Source organism: Mercenaria mercenaria, unplaced genomic scaffold (genome assembly GCF_021730395.1).
Source record: "Mercenaria mercenaria strain notata unplaced genomic scaffold, MADL_Memer_1 contig_3514, whole genome shotgun sequence".
In the NCBI taxonomy this organism is placed as follows: domain Eukaryota; kingdom Metazoa; phylum Mollusca; class Bivalvia; order Venerida; family Veneridae; genus Mercenaria; species Mercenaria mercenaria.
The window spans coordinates 15,556-38,887 of NW_026461660.1; the positions used below are offsets into that span (position 1 = coordinate 15,556).

At 36.2% G+C, this 23,332-nt stretch overlaps 1 long non-coding RNA gene across 1 annotated transcript; it reads left to right on the forward strand.

Annotated features, from left to right (window-relative positions):
* Positions 1-494: 494 nt before the first annotated feature.
* On the forward strand, positions 495-20,251 carry LOC123536606 (uncharacterized). The gene is made up of 8 exons (XR_008369260.1): positions 495-662; positions 3,842-7,055; positions 12,050-12,121; positions 12,535-12,615; positions 13,316-13,442; positions 13,898-14,017; positions 17,039-17,131; positions 18,887-20,251. It is a non-coding gene; the product is annotated as an uncharacterized LOC123536606 (long non-coding RNA).
* The last annotated feature ends 3,081 nt before the right edge of the window (positions 20,252-23,332 follow it).

Below are 23,332 nucleotides of genomic sequence, written 5' to 3' on the forward strand. Positions count from 1 at the left end.
TGCATTGGGGGAGACATGCGCTTTTTTGCAAAAGCATATTCTAGTTTTCGCCTGACTGCCCCCTAAAAATTGCCATTAAAGCTGGAAAGTTGCCATATGTGTCGGTGCGACATTAAATCCAACAAAATAATATATATATGTTAGGGAACCTCTGTGGCCGGGTGGTTAAAGTTGCTGACTTTGAATCACATGCCCCTCACTGATGTGTGTTCAAGACTCATGGGGCACGGGGGTTGGGGGTGGGCTGGCAGGTCAAGGGGGGAATCACTTGCCCCTTGCTGATGTGGGTTTGAGCTTCATTTGGAGGTGGGGTGGGGTGTTGAATTCTTCATGTTAGCAAGCCATCCAGCTGGCTTACGGAAGTGGTTTTACCCAGGTGCCCGCCCATGATGCACGAGGGGTTCCTAGGGTCTTCCTCCACCATCAAAGCTAGAAAGTTGCAATCATAACCTATAATTTATTCTTTACAAAACAAAATAGGATTAATATTTGCTTTAGGTACGGACAAAAATGTAAGGTGCTTTTGCTGTGGACTATTGTTAGGGGATTGGGAATCTGATGATGAACCATGGAAAATACATACAAAGCACAGGAAGGATTGTACATTTTTGCGCTCAAGGCATGGTGAAGCAATAGATGCTAGAGACAGGGATACTGAGCAGGTTTAATATCTGTCGTATGTTTATGAATCGGATAGAAATATCCATCCTGAGGGCACCTGCGCAGTTACTGCCCAATGCGCAGGTGCCCTTGGGATGGATATTTCTATCCGATTCGTAAACATATGATTGATATTTTTTTCTTGCATATCATATATATATATAATCATTTTATTAGTCCCCTACTGGTTGAAAACCAGTTTCGGGGACTATAGGAATGCACTTTTCCGTCATTCCGTCTTTCTGTCATTCCGTCCGTCCGCAATTTCGTGTCCGGTCCATAACTCTGTCATCCATGAAGGGATTTTAATATTACTTGGCACAAATGTTCCCCATGATGAGACGACGTGTCATGCGCAAAACCCCGGACCCCTAGCTCAAAGGTCAAGGTCACAGTTGGAGGTCAAAGGTCAACAGGGCTTTTTTCCTGTCCGGTCCACAACTCTCCCATCCTTGAAGAGATTTTAGTATTACTTGGCACAAATGTTCCCCATGATGAGATGATGTGTCATGCGCAAATCCCGGACCCCTAGCTCAAAGGTCAAGGTCACAATTGGAGGTCAAAGGTCAACAGGGCTTTTTTCCCCTCCGGTCCATAACTCTCCCATCCATGAAGAGATTTTAATATTACTTGGCACAAGTGTTCCCCATGAGGAGACGACGTGTCATGCGCAAAACCTGGACCCCTAGCTTAAAGGTCAAGGTCACAATTGGAGGTCAAAGGTCAACAAGGCTTTTTTCCTGTCCGGTCCATAATTCTCCCATCTATGAAGAGATTTTAATATTACTTGGCACAAATGTACCTCATAATAAGACGATATGTCATGCACAACTTTCAGACCCCTAGCTCAAAGGTCAAGGTCACACTTAGCAGTCAAATGTTAACATAGCATGAACAGGGTCTGTTTCGTGTCCGGTCCATAACTCTGACATTCATTAAGGGATTTTAATATCACTTAGCACAAGTGTTCCCCATGATGAGACGACGTGTCATGCGCAAATCCCGGACCCCTAGCTCAAAGGTCAAGGTCACAATTTGGGGTCAAAGGTCAACAGAGTTTTTTTCCTGCCCCGTCCATAACTCTGCCATCCATGAAGGGATTTTAATATTACTTGGCACAAATGTTTCCCATGATGAGACGACACCCAGTTCCCTAGCTTAAAGGTCAAGGTCACACTTTGAGATCAAAGGTAAAGAGGATTTTTTTCCTGTCCGGTCTATAACTTTGTCATGCAAAGCAGGATTTAGATATCAGTTGGCACAAATATTCCCCTGGATGAGTCATGTCATGCGCAAGAACCAGGTCCCTAGGTCTAAGGTCAAGGTCATATTTAGAGGTCAAATGTCAAATTCAAGAATGACTTTGTACGGAACATTTCTTCTTCATGCATGGAGGGATTTTGATGTAACTTGGACCAAATGTTCACCACCATGAGGCACCCTTGTTTTTAGAATTACGTCCCTTTGTTTTTACCATAAATAGATTTAATTGTAACTTTTTTATTACTGGTGGTAGAGAAAAATCGAGACCACTTTTCTGTGGTACAGCATGCATGTTACGTCCAATTTTTTGGTGTATTTTGACCTATCTCTACCTGGTAAAGAGTTTCTTGTGGACTTATATTTTTTTTTTTTTTTTTTTTTTTTTTTTTTTTTTTAAAGATTAATTTCCCTTTGTTGTTACTATAAATAACTTACATGATAACATTTTTATAATCAGCCAAAAAAATTCAATATGAAAACAACTGTGGGTTTTTATATATGCACATTTTAATCCAAGTGTGTTGTTATAACATATTGTATATGTAGTACAATATTGTTTATACATCATTGACAGATATCAGTTCATTATGTTATACTGCAGTAGAGAAAATTAGGTGCCTTCCAGTAGGGGACTTTGTATTGCATGGCAATACTTCATTCACTTGTTTTGACAGATTTCTTTTTGCATACCGTATTTACAAAGAATAAAATAAATAAAGCAAATAGAAATGCACTCTTTCTTGTAGTAGAGTATGTACACAAAGCGCGGGAAATTAACCCATGAACCTCAAAATTTAGTTTGCAGCATCACTGTAAGGTCCTGTCCAGCTTTTGTCAAGTGATAAATTTGGCCGTTCAAGTGGCCACTAGCATTGAAAATAGAAAAAGATCTTAAAATGACATCTTTTCATGAACTCCAAAAGTAATGCAGATACTGGATTGAAACTCTAGATAATTTAACATTTAGGGTAATATTTTCCTGCTCCTGAGACAATATTTCGAATAGTTGAGCATTGGTTGTCTTACAGACAGCTCTTGTTTATTTTTCTAGATCAATTACCAACGTCACTGGGTCAAGTCCCATAACTCTGACATGTATTTTGGGCAAATTATGCCCCCTTTTAGACTTGGAAAATTCTGGTTAAAGTTTTGCGTGCAAGTTACTATCTGCTGAACAAAATGCAAATATTAAATTGAAACTTCACATGTGCCTTCGGGTTATAAAACTAGTTGATTGCATCAAGTGCCATATACTCTGACATGCATTTTGGTCAAATTATGTCCCCTTTTGAACATAAAACTACTGGTTAAAGTTTTGCATGCAAGTTACTACCTCCTAAAATGATGCAGATACTGGATTGAAACTCTATAGATATTTTAACACTTAGGGTAACATTTTTCTGCTTCTGGGACAATAATTTGAATAGTCGAGTATTGGCTGTCAGCTCTTGTTAATCAGTGAAACATGGTCAAAATATTTGTCTTAATAAGACCTCGAACAAGTTTGAAACTGGATTATTTGTATATAAAAACTAGGTCAAGTCATAAAAAATTCTTGTAAACATTTTCTAGCTGATCTTTATAAACCTTTAGAAAGTTTGTTTTAATAAAATCAAGGTCAAGGTTGAAACAAACTGGATTATCTAGGGTCAAGAACTAGGTCGCTAGAGTGAAATCATACACAATCATCTACACTGTACGAGCCACATTTTCAACTGAACTACTAGACTACATGAAATATGCTCAGAATGTTATGGAATCTACATCAAGCTTGAAGTTGGGTCATCTGAGGTTAGAAAGTAGATCACTAGGTTAAATCATAAAACACCTTTAATAACACTAGCAAAAGCAAAAGAATCTTTAACTAGGAAATTTTGTCCGATTACAGGTTTCATATAAATCACCAATTTTATTGTAGAAAAGGGAGATGAAAAAGTTGAAGAGCCTGTTGGAGAAGTCTGAAAGTCGTCGACTTTTGCAAGAAAAGCAGCTGAAGAAGGCAAGTATATTTTTGTACAGATATTATTTCCATGGCTATAGCTCATGTGTGTCAATGCAAATCGTTGATCTGTTGGAATAGGGGTACACTGGCATCAGTTTTTAGCTCACTTGTCACGAAGTGACAAGGTGAGCTATTGTGACCGCTTGATGTCTGTCGTCATCGTGCGTCAACAATTTCTAAAAAAAATCTTCTTCTTGAAAACCACTGGGCAGAATTACACCAAACTTCACAGGAACAATCCTTGGGTGGCCCCCTTTCAAAATTGTTCAAAGAATTGAATTCCATGCAGAACTCTGGTTGCCATTGCAACCGAAAGGAAAAACTTTAAAAATCTTCTTGTGCAAAACCACAGGGCCTAGGGCTTTGATATCTGGTGTGTAGCATCATCTAGTGGTCCTCTACCAAAATTGGTCAAATTGTCCCCCTAGGGTCAAATATGGCCCCGCCCCTGGGGTCACATGGTTTACATAGACTTATATAGGAAAACTTTGAAAATCTTCTTGTACAAAACCACATGGCCTAGGGCTTTGATATTTGGTATGTAGCATCATCTAGTGGTCCTCAACCACGATTATTCAAATTATCCCCCTAGGATCAAATATGGCCCCGCCCCGGGGGTCACATGGTTTATATAGACTTATATAGGGAAAACTTTGAAAATCTTCTTGTACAAAACCACATGGCCTAGGGCTTTGATATTTGGTATGTAGCATCATCTAGTGGTCCTCTACCAAGATTGTTCAAATTATCCCCCTAGGTTCAAATATGGCCCCGCCCCGGGGGTCCCAAGTTTTACATAGACTTATATAGGAAAAAAAGTTTAAAGTCTTATTGTCTGAAACCACAACACTTAGACCTTTGATATTTGGTTTGTAGCATTGTCTTATGGTCCTCAACCAAATTTGTTCAAATTGTACCCCTTGGGTGAAAAGAGGCCCTGCCCTGGGGGTCCCAAGTTTTATATAGACTTATATAGGAAAAAGCTTTAAAAATCTTCTTGTCTGAAACCATACAACCTAGGCTTTTGATATTTGGTATGATGCATTGTCTAGTAGTCCTCAACTAAAATTGTTCAAGTTATGCTCCTGGGGTTAAAAGAGGCCCCGCCCAGGGGTCACTTAGTTATTATGTGAGTTATATAGGAAAAATACTTAAAAAAATCATCTGATCCTATTTTAAAGACTGTTTAATTATAATTACCTGATGACCCCAAGTAATATGATGTCACTTGACTGTGACCTTGACCTGCTGACCTACTTTCTTCTTTTTTAAGATGAAATTTTGATGACATACACAGTTTTGCACACAAATCGTAAAACTGAATTTCATTGACCATGAATGTGACCTACTGACTTTCTTAACATTTTATCATCAGTTTGACATTTGAAACATGTAGCTCATATTACTCAGGTGAGCGATCCAGGGTCATCATGAACTTCTTGTTAACTTGAATATGCCAAGTATATAAAGAGCTATCCTACTTGTTGTTGCATCAGTGTGCATGTCAAGATTCCTGGTTAAAGTTTTGGTGTATTTTGTCTGTAATTACTCAGTTGATGTATTTGCTTTAGATCAAAAGACAGCTTTTCCTCATCACCATGTGTCATATTACGGAATGGCCATAACTCTTGCATCAGTATTTCATGAAGTATGTCCACTTTTGCTCAGATTTGGTCTCGGTCACAAACAATCCCGCGGGCTTCTGCAGATGTTAATACACAAAACAAACGTGTATTGCCGCTATTCTTGCATAAAAAACATTACACGACAACTGAATGCATTGTTTTCATATGTGATGACTTTACGATTCTGGTACATTTTTAGTTACCATTCAGTTGTTCTTGGAAATGGTAAACATGTTTTAAATATCCTTAACCTGGGCACACATATCAACAACACTACCAAAAGCGTGATTTGCGCAAGTTACACGCAGTTCTTATACATTCACGGTTATCAACAAAAATTGAATCGACTCTGACTTCCAAAAGGGGATGTAAACAAGGGTGGAGCGAGTATGTACATTTTGGGGGGTAGTGCGTTTGGTTTTGGTAACTGATGCAGCAAAACATACTATGGATTAGATTGCATCTTTTATGCTACAAGAAGAGAATATTATGGAAGAATCAAGACGCAGATACCAGATGTTAATCTGCACAGAAATACATTATATACATCCCTGACAAAGCATTTCAAAATAAAAATCATGTGTTAACAGCATGTGAATTGCTTTGTTTGCACATGATTTTTCTCACGTTAATACATGGGCAGATCAAGTAAAAAAAGTAGTTTTTATGCAAGAATATTTATAACAGCAATGTAAAACCCAAAGTTACCTTGACCTCTGAGATAGATATAGTTTATGTGCAAAACTCCAGCTCATTGAGACAAACATTTATGCCAAACAAAAATAAAGATTGCTCCATGCATGTCAAAATAAGGCCAAGGTAAGCTTTAAAATGACCTTTGTCCCTTAAATATGACCTTTGCCTTTGAGATTAGGTCTTAGTATTGTTCACAACACTCCCTCTCATTGTTGCAAACACATTGAGATTCCTCCATATGTCAGATTTACAGCCTGGACAAGCTGTGATAGGGCTTGGGATTTGTACTCACTCAATCTCATTGAGGCAAACATCTATTATGCCAAATATAAATAAGATTGCTACATTGGTATCAAAGTGCCATGACTTTGATCCCCCTCTCTAAGTGTAACCTTGGCCTTTCAGATAGGGACCTGGCCCTGGTTTCACAAAAAAACTTAAGTTTTTACTCATATTTTAACTCAAGTTATAACTTAAGTCTGATAAACGACTCAGCTGAGTGATTATGTTTGAGAGCGTTTCACAAAAAATCTTAAGTTATTGCTCAGTTGAGTGAAAACTTTCGACTCAAATCTTTTAATATTCTTAATGATATAAGCTACAATTCCGATAGCTCTTCAGACCTCGCGCAATAGAAGGAAGAAAAGAAGTAAAATTACTAAAATACGCCGACCATCTCCGTCAAATATCGTTGCACAAAACAACAAAGCGGTACCCGTAGATCCTGATCATCGCTGAGTGATACTAGTATGCTACGTACGGTGCTTTGCAAGGGGCGAAGGAAGCATGATATAGCCGACCAGTTACGCGTGAGTATATCAGCTGTTTCTGTAAAATGCTATGAATCATTGAATGTGCCAAAAGAGCTACTTCTTTGAATGTGCATAGTTTGTTATCACTATCAGTATCAGGATATTTAAAATAATTAAAATACATCTAGATCTATAAGAGAATTAAGAATACTTCGAAAAAATCGATACAGTAAGGTACGGGGAACACAGTTTTATCTCTTATCGGTCGTCATTTCCTGTGATAGTTTTCATGTATAATTTTCGGTATGGATGAATTCGATAAAAAAACACAACATTATCAGATAATTATTGCTATGATTGTGACCCCATACTTTAGATTACATTGATGTCATTATTGGCAGTGGCTGGGGATCCGGTTAGTCAAAATAATTCGACGTTCAGATTATTTTATACTGTATTTGTGACGGGCAATCAAAACGTCAAAACTTTGAAAGACGAAAATAATGGAAGATAAATCACAGTACACAGTCATTTAAAGATATTGGTTTTATCGCTTGCGAATATTGGCGTGTAATCTTCTGTAGACAGGGTAAATGTTAATCATGTACAGTAGGCTACATACATAGGTTTAAATCACCAGAAAATTCGTAATTTTGGATATTATTTGGTAATTTTGGCATAAATCAATGAGGAATTGAATCCCCTTCCAATACATGTAAGTTTTATTTGAATTTATGCCAATTCGTGAAATAATCGGCAATTAAACCTATATCATGTAAAGCGTCTAGTCAAAATAATTCGAGTTAGATTGTTTTATATTTGTGACGGGGCAATCTAAACGTCAAAACTTTGAAGGACCAAAATAATGGAGGATAAATCACAGTACACGGTCGTGTAAAATTATTGGTTTTATCACTTTCGCATATTGGCGTGTAGACACGATAAACGTTAATCGTGTACAGTACATACATAGGTTTAAATCACCATAAAATTCGTAATTTTGGATATTATTTGATAATTTTTACATAAATCAATGAGGAATTGAATCCCCTTTCGATACATGTAAGTATTATTTGATTTTATGGCCAATTCGTGACATAATCGGCATTCAAACCTATAGCATGTAAAGCGTCGGCAGTGATGAAAATTTTATCGGAAGTTGCTTCAACTATTTTGATCTTTCGAGTGTTTGACGTGAGTGGGGATATTGCCCATATGGGAAAAAAAAAATCTCAATATTTCCTAGGATCGCGTCAAATTAGTTGGACTAGGGATCCGATAACCAGATGAATTTAGCCTTAGGCAGTGGCTAGGGGTCGAGTAACCGTCTAGAGGTCCGGAAGTTACCGGACCCCTAGACAACCCTTTTAGGACTGTCTAGAGACCCGTAATCAATATGAATAGTGTTTGCAGAGAGGAAACTTTCATTTATCTAGCAAAACATGTGTTGATTTCAAAAGATTGCTGTCGTTTTTTTCTAGTCATAGCTTCTATTCCATCTAAACAGCTGATGGCATGTATTGACATGCTGACTGAGGCCCGATAGGGGTAGCCAAATTCAGAGCTCTATGTATAGATCTAGTTTTTTTTTCATGGTATTAAAAACATTGAAAAAATTTGTAATCCTTTAACCTGGAGAAAAACACGATTACGAATTTGATGAATTATTAAAAATAATTAAGTCATTTGTGCATAATAATGGATCTTTCATTAATTTCTTGTTTTTCTCAGGATTGAATTATTAAAATAATAAATAAAATTAAGCTTTTCTTTAGTATTTTAAATTTGAATTATGCTCATAATTTGATGAATTTGTTTTACTGCTAAAATAAATATCGGTGACTAACGGAAACCGCAGGTAGAGTTTCATATCTCCAACACAAGTGAGAACTATTTTTAATCCCCCGCCGTGGCGGAGGGATTATAGGAATGGTCTGCGTATGTCCGTCCGTCCTTCCGTCCGTAACAAATTCGTGTCCGGTCCATATCTCCTAAACCCCTTGAAGGATTTTCATGAAACTTGGGTCAAATGATCACCTCATCAAGACGATGTGCAGAACCCGTGAGTCAGCCTTGTCGGTTCAAGGTCAAGGTCACAACTCAAGGTCAAAGGTTTGAGCCTGCCATTTTGTGTCCGCTCTATATCTCCTAAACCCCTTGAAGGAATTTTATAAAACTTGGGTCAAATGATCACCTCATCAAGACGATGTGCAGAACCCATGAGTCAGCCATGCCGGCTCAAGGTCAAGGTCACAACTCAAGGTCAAAGGTTTGAGCCTTCCATTTTGTGTCCGCTCTATATCTCTTAAACCCCTTGAAGGAATTTTATAAAACTTGGGTCAAATGATCACATCATTAAGACGATGTGCAGAACCCATGAGTCAGTCATGCCGGCTCAAGTTCAAGCTCACAACTTAGGGTCAAAGGTTTGAACCTTCCATTTTGTGTCCGCTCTATATCTCCTAAACCCCTTAAAGGATTTTCATCAAACTTGGGTCAAACGATCACCTCATCAAGGCGATGTGCAGAACTTATGAGTCAGCCATGTCAGCTCAAGGTCAAGGTCACAACTGAAGGTCAAAGGTTTGAGCCTTCCATTTCGTGTCCACTCTATATCTCCTAAACCCCTTGAAGGAATTTTATAAAACCTGGGTCAAATGATTACCTCATCAAGACGATGTGCAGAAATTATGAGTCAACCATGCCAGCTCAAGGTCAAGGTCACAACTAAGGGTCGAAGGTTTGAGCCTTCCATTTGGTGTCCACTCTGTATCTCCTTAACCCCTTGAAGGATTTTCATCAAACTTTTATCAAATGATCACCTCATCAAGAACTCATGAGACAGCCATGTCAACTCAAGGTCAAGGTCACAACTGAAGGTCAAAGGTTTCAGCTCTGTATCTCCTAAACCCCTTGAAGGATTTTCATGAAACTTTGGTCAAATGATCACCTCATCAAGACGTGCAGAATTCATGAGTCAGCCGTGTCAGTTCAAGGTCAAGGTCACAGCTAAAATCAAAGGTTTTACCCTTTCACTATCCATAGCAGTGGCGGGGGATTTAGCTGTCTTTCAGACTGCCTTGTTAAAAATAGATTTGCCATTTGATATTTACCAAAAAATTAACATAAATTACGGCAACTTTCTGACAACTTATTACAGCTTATCCCTGGCAATTGTCATATACACTGGTAACGCAGGACCTCTATACTCCGAATTTAGAGGTCTGGTTACCGGACTCATAGCCATTTCCATGAATTTATGTCTGTTGTGTCGATCAAAGTGTGTTTTTCAGCAGCTTTTTGTGAATGAGTTCTCATGAATTTCAGTGCATGAAAATGACATTTGAAATTAGGTGTAAACGTGCAAAGATAAGTCGTTCACGCACATAAAAAACTATTACTAGCCATTGCCAAAAAGTAGAGTGCAAACCTACCTAGACACCAAATGAAAGAGTGGATACGGACGTAATGGTGGTCCAATGGTAACAGTGTCTGACTATGAAACTGTCTTAAGTTAGCACCCTACTCCTCCAAGTAAAATTACTAACATTGGGATAAGAGTCTGGGGTATTGGTGCTTTGAACGAGGGTGAAGCATACCATTGCACATGCATACCAGATTGTTTTAAATATATAAAAAAAGTGTAATAAACCAATACATATATATGAATTAAAATGTTTTTGTGTCATTTATTTTTAGCTCACATGTCACAAAGTGACAGTGTGAGCTTTTGTGATTGCGCAGCGTCCGTCGTCCGTCGTCCGTGCGTGCGTCCGTCCGTCCGTGCGTGCGTCCGTGCGTAAACTTTTGCTTGTGACCTCTCTAGAGGTCACATTTTTCATGGGATCTTTATGAAAGTTGGTCAGAGTGTTCATCTTGATGATATCTAGGTCAAGTTCGAAACTGGGTCACGTGCGGTCAAAAACTAGGTCAGTAGGTCTAAAAATAGAAAAACCTTGTGACCTCTCTAGAGGCCATATTTTTCACAAGATCTTCATGAAAATTGGTCTGAATGTTCATCTTGATGATATCTAGGTCAAGTTTGAAACTGGGTCACGTGCCATCAAAAACTAGGTCAGTAGGTCAAATAATAGAAAAACCTTGTGACCTCTCTAGAGGCCATATTTTTCATGGGATCTGTATGAAAGTTGGTCTGAATGTTCATCTTGAAAATATCTAGGTCAAGTTCGAAACTGGGTCAGCTGCGGTCAAAAACTAGGTCATTAGATCTAAAAATAGAAAAACCTTGTGACCTCTCTAGAGGTCATACTTTTGAATGGATCTTCATGAAAATTGGTCAGAATGTTTACCTTGATGATATCTAGGTCAGGTTCGAAACTGGGTCACGTGCCATCAATAACTAGGTCAGTAGGTCAAATAATAAAAAAACTTTGTGACCTCTCTAGAGGCCATACTTTTCATGGGATCTGTATGAAGGTTGGTCTGATTGTTCACCTTGATGATATCTAGGCAAAGTTCGAAACTGGGTCAACTGTGGTTAAAAACTAGGTCAGTAGGTCTAAAAATAGAAAAACCTTGTGACCTCTCTAGAGGCCATATTTTTCACAAGATCTTCATGAAAATAGGTCTGAATGTTCATCTTGATGATATCTAGGTCAAGTTTGAAACTGGGTCAGCTGCGGTCAAAAACTAGGTCATTAGATCTAAAAATAGAAAAACCTTGTGACCTGTCTAGAGGCCATACTTGTGAATGGATCTTCATGAAAATTGGTCAGAATGTTCACCTTGATGATATCTAGGTCAAGTTTGAAACTGGGTCACATGCCATCAATAACTAGGTCAGTAGGTCAAATAATGAAAAAACCTTGTGACCTCTCTGGAGGCCATATTTTTCATGGGATCTATATGAAGGTTGGTCTGAATGTTCATCTTTATGATATCTAGGTCAGGTTCAAAACTGGGTCACATGAGCTCAAAAACTAGGTCACTATGTCAAAAAATAGGAAAAAAACGACGTCATACTCGGTTCAAAACTGGGTCATGTTGGGACAGGTGAGCGATTCAGGACCATCATGGTCCTCTTGTTACAGGGAACTGAAAGGTGGACTTGGGGAAATGAAGTTGCAGTCTATGGTCCTGTTTGCCCTGTGTTGTAGGACAAAGTAATTTTGAATTTCTGTGTTTAAAATTTCTGTTGCATATTAGTCTGTTTTAATATCGCTGTCAGAAAGTATTTTTAATCTGTGATTCCATTTCACATACTTGTTAGCAAGAAGAATTGCAATATATACATAATGTAAATATTGTGAATGTGACTTTTTAAAAACCTTGGACTGACAGTGATAATAAAATTTATTCAGAACAATCCCTGTGGATATTCATTACCTAGATATTGAATTAGATTTTCACCTAGCATTTTACATAAGCAATTTATTGACAAGTTATCACTAAATCAGCTAAACCGGTAACAGTTTGCTATTAACTATTTAGACACTTGAAGTATTAAAGTGAAATTTTTGGCTTTGAAATTATTGGATACTTGCTTTTATATCATTTATTTGATTTAATTTTATAGATCTGAAGAAGCTTCTTCTCTGCACCTCAACTGAAATTAAGAAGATGTTTGAGAACATCAAAAATGACAGTCAAAATACAGGTTAGTCCCATTGACTTCTTTCAGTTTATGTAATTCAGCATCTTTACTTACCGGTACTACATTTGTAAATTTAACTCTATCCATTTTGTTTTTATGAAATATGAGTCAAGCTAATAATTCAAGCGGTCTTTTGCTGGATTTGTTTGAATGTAATGGGTGTATGTAGATATTGTGAAAGTCATTCTCTGCCATATAAAGCCCCCACAAAATAAACTGGATAAAAATTTGCAATTGATAAAGACTGAATTATGTTACTTAATAATCTAAACTTACTGGTTTTCTACACTGAACCAAAAGTGGGAAATATCCTTGCCTAACTTAAACAGCAGTATTTGCTTGTTCTCAAGGAGGGAGAAAATGTTGACTAAGCAACAAAAGTTGTTTCTACAGAAGTGTGATAGTGACAAGATCATTATTACTCATAAATGTATTACGAATGTTTATGGGCTATTAACTGCAAACTTCGTATCTGAAAAGATGGGTTAAATGAAAATGAAAACCTGCAGGTTTTTTCTCAGCATCAGCATTTGATGTGGTATGTCTCTGATGTGTAATAATTGCTTAAATCAATAAAACATTGCACAAGTCTTCACTGATATTACAGTACTTTAATTAAGATACCTAACAAGATCAATAGTTTTAATACTTGTAGTATTCATTGATGAAAATATCAAATATCAGTTCTTACTTTACTATATAGCAATGGAAAATAAGACTACTGGTTGTCCAAGAGTGACATTAACCACATCATAAATTACCTTCTTGAAAAACAAAAAAAAGACAGACTGAGAGGAAGGGTTTCAATGATGGCACAGACTCAATTATAGGTAAGTTGCCAGTTCAAATAATGTAAACACACATGAAACAACAATTTTTGCTATACTTCCCTTTCTTACATAAAATAGAATTTCTGCACATTGGATGGCAAAACTTAAACAATTCTCAACATGAATATAGCTGATTTTCTAGTTAAAGTGTAATATTACTGTTAGGTAGAACCATTGTTTTTATATATTTACAATGATTCCTAAAATGGTTGGGCTGAAAACTGGTATGCTGCAAAACAGGCCATTGTTTTGGTAGATAGAAATAATCCCATACAAAATTATTTTTCATGCAGAAGTATATAAAGATATATAAGGACTTACTCCTTGTGCTAATCAACTCCACACAAGGACTGTTTGTTTTTATTTCATATTTCATATTAACTGATCAGTAAAAAACTGATTTTCAAAGATTATGTAACATGTATGATTTTAAAATCAATATTTATTGAATTTAGGTCTACCAGCTACCCCAACCAAAGAAGTTTCTGTAAAGAAAGGAGTACTTCCAACCCAGCTCTATTATGTTATACTGTGCATATGGCAGAAGTGGTATAAGGAAATAATATAATTGACAGGTATTGCTACTGAAATAAATAGAAGATTCAATAAACACCCTAGCCTATAATTGGCTTTATGAATTTAAGTTTTAAAAATTTAATCTTCCATTATATTGAATGAAAATTAAATTTTATTTATATACTAAGACAGTGAATGATTCAGTTTAATAGCCCTGATGTCGAAGACATGGGAGGTGTATATAATGTATAAACTATAAGACTGTCTGTCACAATTCCTAGTGTACTTTGCTATCACTATTTCCATCGAATTTAAATGAAACTTGGTATACAGCATCATTATGAAGTTGATATGCGCATATTATCAGGACTTTCAAATCCTATTTAATATTAGCTCCCCTGAGCACAAAATGCTCAAGGTGAGATATTGTTATCACTCTGTGTTCGTCATCGTCCGTCTTCAACAGTCTAATAAAATCACTGACATGTTTTTTGCTGGGTCATCTGAGTGAAAAACTAGGTTACTAGGTCAGTTAATAGGAAATCTTGTAAATACTTAAGGCCACATTGTCTACCTCATCTTCGTAGGACTTTGTCAGAATATTTGTCTCCTAAAACCTAGGTCAGGTTTCACCCTTTGAAACTTGGTTATTTGTAGTCAAAAGCTAGATCATTAGGTCAAATCATAGAAAAACTTGTTAACTCTGTAGGGGTCACATTTTCTTCTTGATCTACATAAAACTGCAAAAATGTTTGTCTCTATGAAATCTAGGTCAGTTTCAAAACTTGAATACCTGAGGTATTAAACTATGTTACTGGAACAAATCACAGAAAAAAACCTTTTTAACACTATATAGGCCACATTTTCCTCTTGATCACCATACATTTTTTTCATAATATTTATCTCTTTGAAGTCTAGGTCAGTACCAAATTGGCTTACATGGGGTCAAAAACTAGGTCACTAGTTAAAACTTTGCCAGACTATTTGTCTCTATGAAATCTAAGTAACTTTTTTAACTGGCTCACATGACTTAGAAGCTATGTCACTAGGTCAAATCATAGAATAATATTGTTAACACTCTAGAGGTCACATTTTTTAGCTCACCTGTCACATAGTGACAAGGTGAGCTTTTGTGATCACCTTTCGTCCGTCGTGTGTCCGTGCGTGCGTCCATCCGTGCGTCCGTCAACAATTTCTTGTCTGCACGATAGTGGTTTCATTTATGATTTTATTTTAACCAAACTTGCACACAACTTGTATCACCATAAGATCTCGGTTCCTTTCTTGAACTGGCCAGATCCCTTTATGGGTTCCAGAGTTATGGCCCCTGAAAGGGCCAAAATCAGCTATTTTGACCTTGTCTGCACAATAGCAGCTTTATTTATGATTTGATTTTTACCAAACTGGCACACAACTTGTATCACCATAAGATCTGGGTTCCTTTCTTGAACTGGCCAGATTCCGTTATGGGTTCCAGAGTTATGGCCCCTGAAAGGACCAGAATTAGCTATTTTGCCCTTGTCTGCACAATAGCAGCTTCATTTATGATTTGAATTTAATCAAACTTGCACAAAACTTGTGTTGCCATAAGATCTCAGTTCCTTTGTTGAACCGGCCAGATCCCCTAATGGGTTCCAGAGTTATGGCCCCTGAAAGGGCCAAAATTAGCTATTTTGACCTTGTCTGCACAATAGCAACTTTACTTATGATTTGATTTTAACCAGACTTGAACACAACTTGTATCACCACAAGATCTTGGTTCTATATTTAAACTGGCCAGATTCCATCATGGGTTCCAGAGTTATGGCCCCTTAAATGTCCAAAATTGGCTATTTTGGCTTTTGCAGCCATATAGAGACTTCATTTATGGTTTTATTTGATACAAACTTCCAAAATATCTTCAACAACAATAAATCTTGGATTCCGTGACAAATCAGATCCAATCGTAGTTTCCAGAGTTATTTTATATCTGATTACCTCCCCTGATTGTAGTCAAAATGGATTTATATCAGTAAGTACTTACAGGACTTATTTGAAATTTCATTATTGTCATTAGTTGGACCTAGCCAATCAGGTAACTATGGACTGATTTTATGTCAAATTACCTCCCTTTATTTCAAATTAAAATGGATATATCTCTGTAACTAATGAAGATACTGATCTGAAATTTCATTTATGTCAACAGATTTATTTGGCAGATCCTTCTTTTGTTAACTTACAATAATTTTCTTTTGAATTACTTCCCTTTTACGTTACTATAAATAGCCTATTTTTAGTAACTTTTTTATTATTGGCCGTAGGGAAAAACCGAGACTACTTTTCTGTGATACAACATGGATGGTACCTCCAATTTTTAGGTGTATTTTGACATGTCTGTACCTTGTAAGAATTTTGTTTTTCTTTTTGGTTAAATTTCTTTCCTTTGTTGTTCCTGTCCTTTGGACTTAGATATTTTTTCTGAGGACCTTCTTGTCCTCAAGTGCAATGATAACAGGTGAGCGATATAGGGCCATCATGGCCCTCTTGTCATTTGATATATTCATTATATATTTTTATCAGAATATGGGTCGCTTTGTATACAGGTTAAGATGAAACGAGATTATCTGAGGTAAAAGAAAACTAGCTAACAATGTTAAAGCATATAAAAATCATGTGAACAATCTAGAGGCCACATTTTCTATGTTTTATTTTCATTAAACTCTAGGTCAAATTTGAAACTGGATATTCAAGATTGAAATAGTCACCAGTTTTCCCTGTTTGGCTGTATGGAAAACTTTGAAAAGCGTGGTGTTTAGTTTTAAGTCAAGCTGTGAAAGTCAGGTGAGCGATCTAGGGCCATTGTGGCCCTCTTGTTAGTTGTGAGCATGTTGTACATTAGTTCTTTTTAAATCTTATTTTAGATAAGTGTTCCCATGTAGGTTTGAATATTGATTGACATAGGAGAAAGTGTTGCTCAATCTGTTCTTTCTGATTACCTCCCTTTATGGTACAGTTTTATGAAATTATAATATTTTTCATTCTTGTGATTAAATTATTTAAAATATGAACTTCAAAAGCATTATTTTTTAATTTTATTTCAGCAACAACAACAACAAATTATGAATTTTTCCATTGATTGGTGGTGGAGGGGATAATATTGTTGTCAGTTTGAGAAGAAGAAGAAAAAGTAAATGGTAAGAACATCAGTGTTAACTCCTACTGTGCACAACCTAGATTCATTTCATGCTTAAGAATTGCACATGTCATAAAATGTTAAAAACATAACCAGGAGGTTGGTCTGCAGTTTGGATCTCAGTGATTTTAACATTGTTGAATATCATTATTTATTTAACATTTTAGCTCCACTATTCAGAGAACTTCACATTAACATTGTTCAGCATGCAAACAAAATACATGCAGAGGCTGGTCCCATTATACCCAAGGTCAAGGTCACTAAGATGTTATACAAAGGTTATTTTTAAGGTTAAAGTTTTTCGGCAACCTTTGTTTTTCTGTCATATCTTTGTTACTATTGCTTATAACTTACTGTAAGTTCACTTAATCATTGTCCAGCATACAAACAAAGTATGTGCAGGGGCTGGACCCATTATACCTAAGGTCAGGGTCACCAAGGTGTTATACTTGGGTTATTTTTAAGGTTAAAGTTTTTCGGCAACCTTGGTTTTTCTGTCATATCTTTGTTACTGTTGCTTGAATCTTACTGTAAGCTCACATTAACATTGTCCAGCATACAAACAAAGTATGCGCAGGGGCTAGGCCTATTATACCCTAGGTCAAGGTCACCAAGGTGTTATACTTACATTATTTTTAAGGTTAAAGTTTTTCGGCAACCTTTGTTTTTCTGTCATATCTTTGTTACTATTGCTTATATCTTACTGTAAGCTCACATAAACATTGTCCAGCACACAAACAAAGTACATGCAGGGGCTTGGCCCATTATACCCAAGGTCAAGGTCACCAAGGTGTTATACTTACATTATTTTTAAGGTTAAAGTTTTTCGGCAACCTTTGTTTTTCTGTCACATCTTTGTTACTATTGCTTATATCTTACTGTAAACTCACATAAACATTGTCCAGCATACAAACAAAATATGTGCAGGGGCTGGACCCATTATACCCAAGGTCAAGGTCACCAGGTTGTTAAACTTGGAATTGTTTTCATGTTGAATTTTTTCGAAAGCTTCGTTTATAGACATATCTTTGGTACTTGACAAGATAATGGCTTGAAATTAAAGATATTTCCTTATAATCATCATCTGCATATGACATGAGACATAAATTCATTTTACAGTCAAATCGCCGAATAGTGGAGTGCGCTGTCTTATGGACAGCTCTTGTTTCTTGAAGCATTATGTTATACATAGAAAGATATGCCAGCAATTGTCAGTTGATTTTATTATCATTGATGAAAAATAGAAGCAGAGAAATATACAAAAGCTAGATCAGGCAAATCTGATAATGTTACTTTAATAAAACAATTGCAGTCTGTTGAGCCATTGGATATGATGTGATATTCATCACTCACTCCATTCAATATTGCCTTATTTTGGAGAATATATGTATATTACATGCCTGCTTGTGTAAGATAAGAGTTTTCCTACCCGATGATGTGGAATGAAAAATCGAGCATTATCTATCATGTTCAAAATAGATCACGATGACAAATAGATTTGGTTATTTCCTGACAGTATGTACATAGATTATGATGTCATAATAGTGACAGACCTATATGACATAATTTCAGTGAGGCTAGTTTAGACAGTGTTTTTTTCTTAGGGAAAGATAGAAAAATCTATCCCTTGCATATGCTCGAACAAATGTTTACTTTCCCCCGCTAGGTAGGCAAGAAAATTACATCATATCCGATGATTCAGTAGACAACAATTGTGTAAGATAACACATTCATACATTTTCATTTAACTTTATAGACTCGGATCAAAGACCTTTTCTGAACAGATTGAGAAAACAGAAGTCTACAAAACAGATCAAAGATGATAAAAAGGACGATGTTTATGCTCTGGAAAGAATAAGATGCTGTTGGAAATAGAGGACATTGAGTGAAAGAAAAGCAAAGACCAACAGCTATTTCTGTTAGGAAAATAAAAAAAAAAACAATAAATTAAAGTGATCAGTTTTCCAATTTGAAAACGAGGGCATAATAATGTATCTACATTTGTGTGTGCATTTTAGCGTTGTGATCAAATATCTATTTCCCCTGAAAAGAATGTAATATAAATTTGTACAATAGTGTAATTGTCCCCGGGATGGATCATGATGTATATTATAAATATTCAGGGTGTCATTTGCAGAACCCAGACCCTTATCTCAAAGGTCAAGGTAGCAATGTTTGGTAACGTTTTTGTAATAAGCTGGTATAGATCTAGTAACTGTTACTGGGAGTGATTTAAATTTCACACTGTTGATTGTGATGACATGACAGACACTGTGTACGTTCCATAACTCTGTTTTGATATTATGGCTCTTTTTTACTCCGGATTTTTTTTATTGAAAATATTGTTTGGATCTACTTTAATTTAATACTATCAGAGATTTGTACATTTGTTTCTCATTATGCGAGTAAATAGACCAAGAATCATTACTCAGACATGCATTTTGTTAGTATGAGGTGGATGAATTTTGTTATGACCCTTTGTGGTCTTTATGTATTTTTTTTGTTAAATTTTTAATTTAGATTCACTTTTCAAATACTATAAATGTTACAGCTTTTAAACTTTATACACAGTAACACTTGTCTTAATTATAATTAGATCAGTAAGTAGTAAGAACCATAGCTCTCTCTGTCTTGCATCTTTTAAACAGTGTACACTTTTCTCAGTTATCATTAAATTAGTAAGGAGTAAGAACCATAGCTTTCTTTGCAGCTTTTAAACTTAGTACACTTTTCTTAATTATCAGTATTGTCACCAAACTTGGTGTATAGCAAGCTTATATAAAGACTTTACTAGTGGTTGTACTTAAGGCTGAAAATGTGGTTTTATGCCAGTGTTCTGTTCAGAAATTGCATAAATGAAGCAGCCATTGTCTGAAAGTGATCTCTAGATAAAGTTTTAAAATGATCTCTTTTCCTTATAACGAAATTTACTAGTTTATCAATTCTATACATTTATATATAATTCAACTCATTATGTTAAAATACATATAATAACATTCTTATATATTTTGAAATTGAAAAAAAAAGATAAATATTCTGTTCCTGTACATCTATAATTATGAAGAAAAATGTGATAAAATTTCAAATAACTCGTGTGAGTTGTCAATAAAATTTTAACAGAAAGATATCTTATATCTCTTTTTTGTTTATTAGAAACCTCATATCCCCACATACCTCTGTCCCACCAAATTGCACCCATCTGCTACTACCACAATCACAACAAAATATGTTTTACATATTCCACACCTACGTCTTGTATCGTAACCGGACAATATACCCCAATCCCACCATTTTTTCTTATTTTAAATTTACTGCATTTACTTATATTGTTTCAATAAAGCCCTCATACCCCACCCTAGAAAAAGAAACTGATTATTCTTTAGATTTCCTCATATCCACCCCCACCTCCCCTTCAAAAAACAACAACAACAACATATTTCTCACTTTCACTTATATCCAATCCCCATTAACCACCATTCCTGATTTTCGTTCACATTTTTGTTACATATTCCGCACTAACTATTTATTAGTACACCCTACTCTGTTTTACACACATCACAGTGACCTTGATATTTGGGGTGCCTAACCTTAAACCAGTTGAAAAAGTCGCCCCCTTGCCAAGACCAATCCTTACGTGAAGTAGTGAGCAGTGGTAAAGAAGATAATCATGCATATATAGTGAAATTGAGAAAATTTCGATAAAATTTTAACATGTTCATGACGCCGCCGGAGAGTACAATATATAGCTTTTTCAAAAATAGTCGAGCTAAAATGTTGGAGCAAGTATTCATGAAATGCACCTCTCCCGGAAAATGGAGACTGCTTCAACTTTTGGAGAAATACATCAGTGATATAAAATCACTTGGACGAGTTCTATATCCATATTTACATGAAATGCCTACTTGGTACACATAGATAATGAACATGTTTACTTTGTTAATCGTTTTTAGCTCACCTGTCACATAGTGACAAGGTGAGCTTTTGTGATCACGCAGCGTCCGTCGTCCGTGCGTTCGTCCGTGCGTCCGTCCGTCCGTAAACTTTTGCTTGTGACCACTCTAGAGGTCACATTTTTTGTGGGATCTTTATGAAAGTTGGTCAGAATGTTCATCTTGATGATATCTAGGTCAAGTTCGAAACTGGGTCACATACCGTCAAAAACTAGGTCAGTAGGTCTAAAAATAGAAAAACCTTGTGACCTCTCTAGAGGCCATATATTTCACAAGATCTCCATGAAAATTGGTCAGAATGTTCACCTTGATGATATCTAGGTCAAGTTCGAAACTGGGTCACGTGCCATCAAAAACTAGGTCAGTAGGTCAAAAAATAGAAAAACCTTGTGACCTCTCTAGAGGCCATATATTTCACAAGATCTTCATGAAAATTGGTCAGAACGTTCACCTTGATGATATCTAGGTCAAGTTCGAAACTGGATCATGTGCCATCAAAAACTAGGTCAGTAGGTCAAATAATAGAAAAACCTTGTGACCTCTCTAAAGGCCATATTTTTCATGGGATCTGTATGAAAGTTGGTCTAAATGTTCATCTTGATGATAGCTAGGTCAAGTTCGAAACTGGGTCACGTGCGGTCAAAAACTAGGTCAGTAGGTCTAAAAATAGAAAAACCTTGTGACCTCTCTAGAGGCCATATATTACATGAGATCTTCATAAAAATTGGTCAGAATGTTCACCTTGATGATATCTAGGTCAAGTTCGAAAGTGGGTCACGTGCCCTCAAAAACTAGGTCAGTAGGTCAAATAATAGAAAAACCTTGTGACCTCTCTAGAGGCTATATTTTTCATGGGATCTGTTTGAAAGTTGGTCTGAATGCTCATCTTGATGATATCTAGGTCAAGTTCGAAAGTGGGTCACATGCCATCAAAAACTAGGTCAGTAGGTCAAATAATAGAAAAACCTTGTGACCTCTCTAAAGGCCATATTTTTCATGGGATCTGTATGAAAGTTGGTTTGAATGTTCATCTTGATGATATCTAGGTCAAGTTCGAAACAGGGTCATGTGCGGTCAAAAACTAGGTCAGTAGGTCTAAAAATAGAAAAACCTTGTGACATCTCTAGAGGCCATATTTATGAATGGATCTTCATGAAAATTGGTCAGAATGTTCATCTTGATGATATCTAGGTCAAGTTCGAAAGTGGGTCACGTGCCTTCAAAAAGTAGGTCAGTAGGTCAAATAATGAAAAAACGTTGTGACCTCTCTGGAGGCCATATTTTTCATGGGATCTGTATGAAAGTTGGTCTGAATGTTTATCAACTGGGTCATGTGGGAAGAGGTGAGCGATTCAGGACCATCATGGTCCTCTTGTCTTCCAATGTTTACCAAGTTAATTTTGCTACTAAATCGGACATATTTCATTGAAAATTGGATGACAACACATGCTCATTTATTTGATAATATCATTCTACATTATTTTGGTAAGGGTAAATACATGTTGATGCATTTCTGTTTTCTATTTTTCATGTCAAAATCATCAGTATTTTTATACGAAAGTGGGTGGGGTAAAGAATTTACATAATTTATGAGTTGTGTTCAGACCAATTTAGAGCTTCGTTTTTTTTAAGTCCTCAAGTAGAATAATGTTAATGCATGTTCACGTTCATTTCAGACCTAAATTGAGACTTTGTTTCTACAAATTTAATCTGTTAAGAAAGTTGGAACAAGAGGGAGCTTCTTCGAGCATGCTTGACTTTTTCAGTGATTGACTCTGAATTAAAGCTTTGCCAGTAAAAGGGGCATAATAGTCAATAGCTTTGAATGTAACAGAGATATTAGACGTTATATATAAAACTTTAACAAAAAACAATGAAGTTAAAAAGTGGCGTAACTCTGTCAAAATTCAAATCAAGAGTTATGAGGATTGTTTCTTCCGTTATAGACTTATATACATTATTTTGTGGCCGAAAATGTTGGATTTTGCCTCTAAGTTATGTGTCCACACGCTTAATTTATGTCTATGAAAAACCTCCAGTTTTGAGACCCCAACTCCAGCTGAAAAATAGCAAACCTCCAGTTTGGGGATTCTAAACTTATCACATGTATGCTGATGACCCCAAGTGATATGATGTCACTTGACTGTGACCTTGACCTACTGACCTACTTTCTTGTTTTTTATTCCTCCGAAGGGAGGCATATTAGTTTTCAACTGTCCGTTAGTTCGTTCATTAGTCACAACATTAACTTT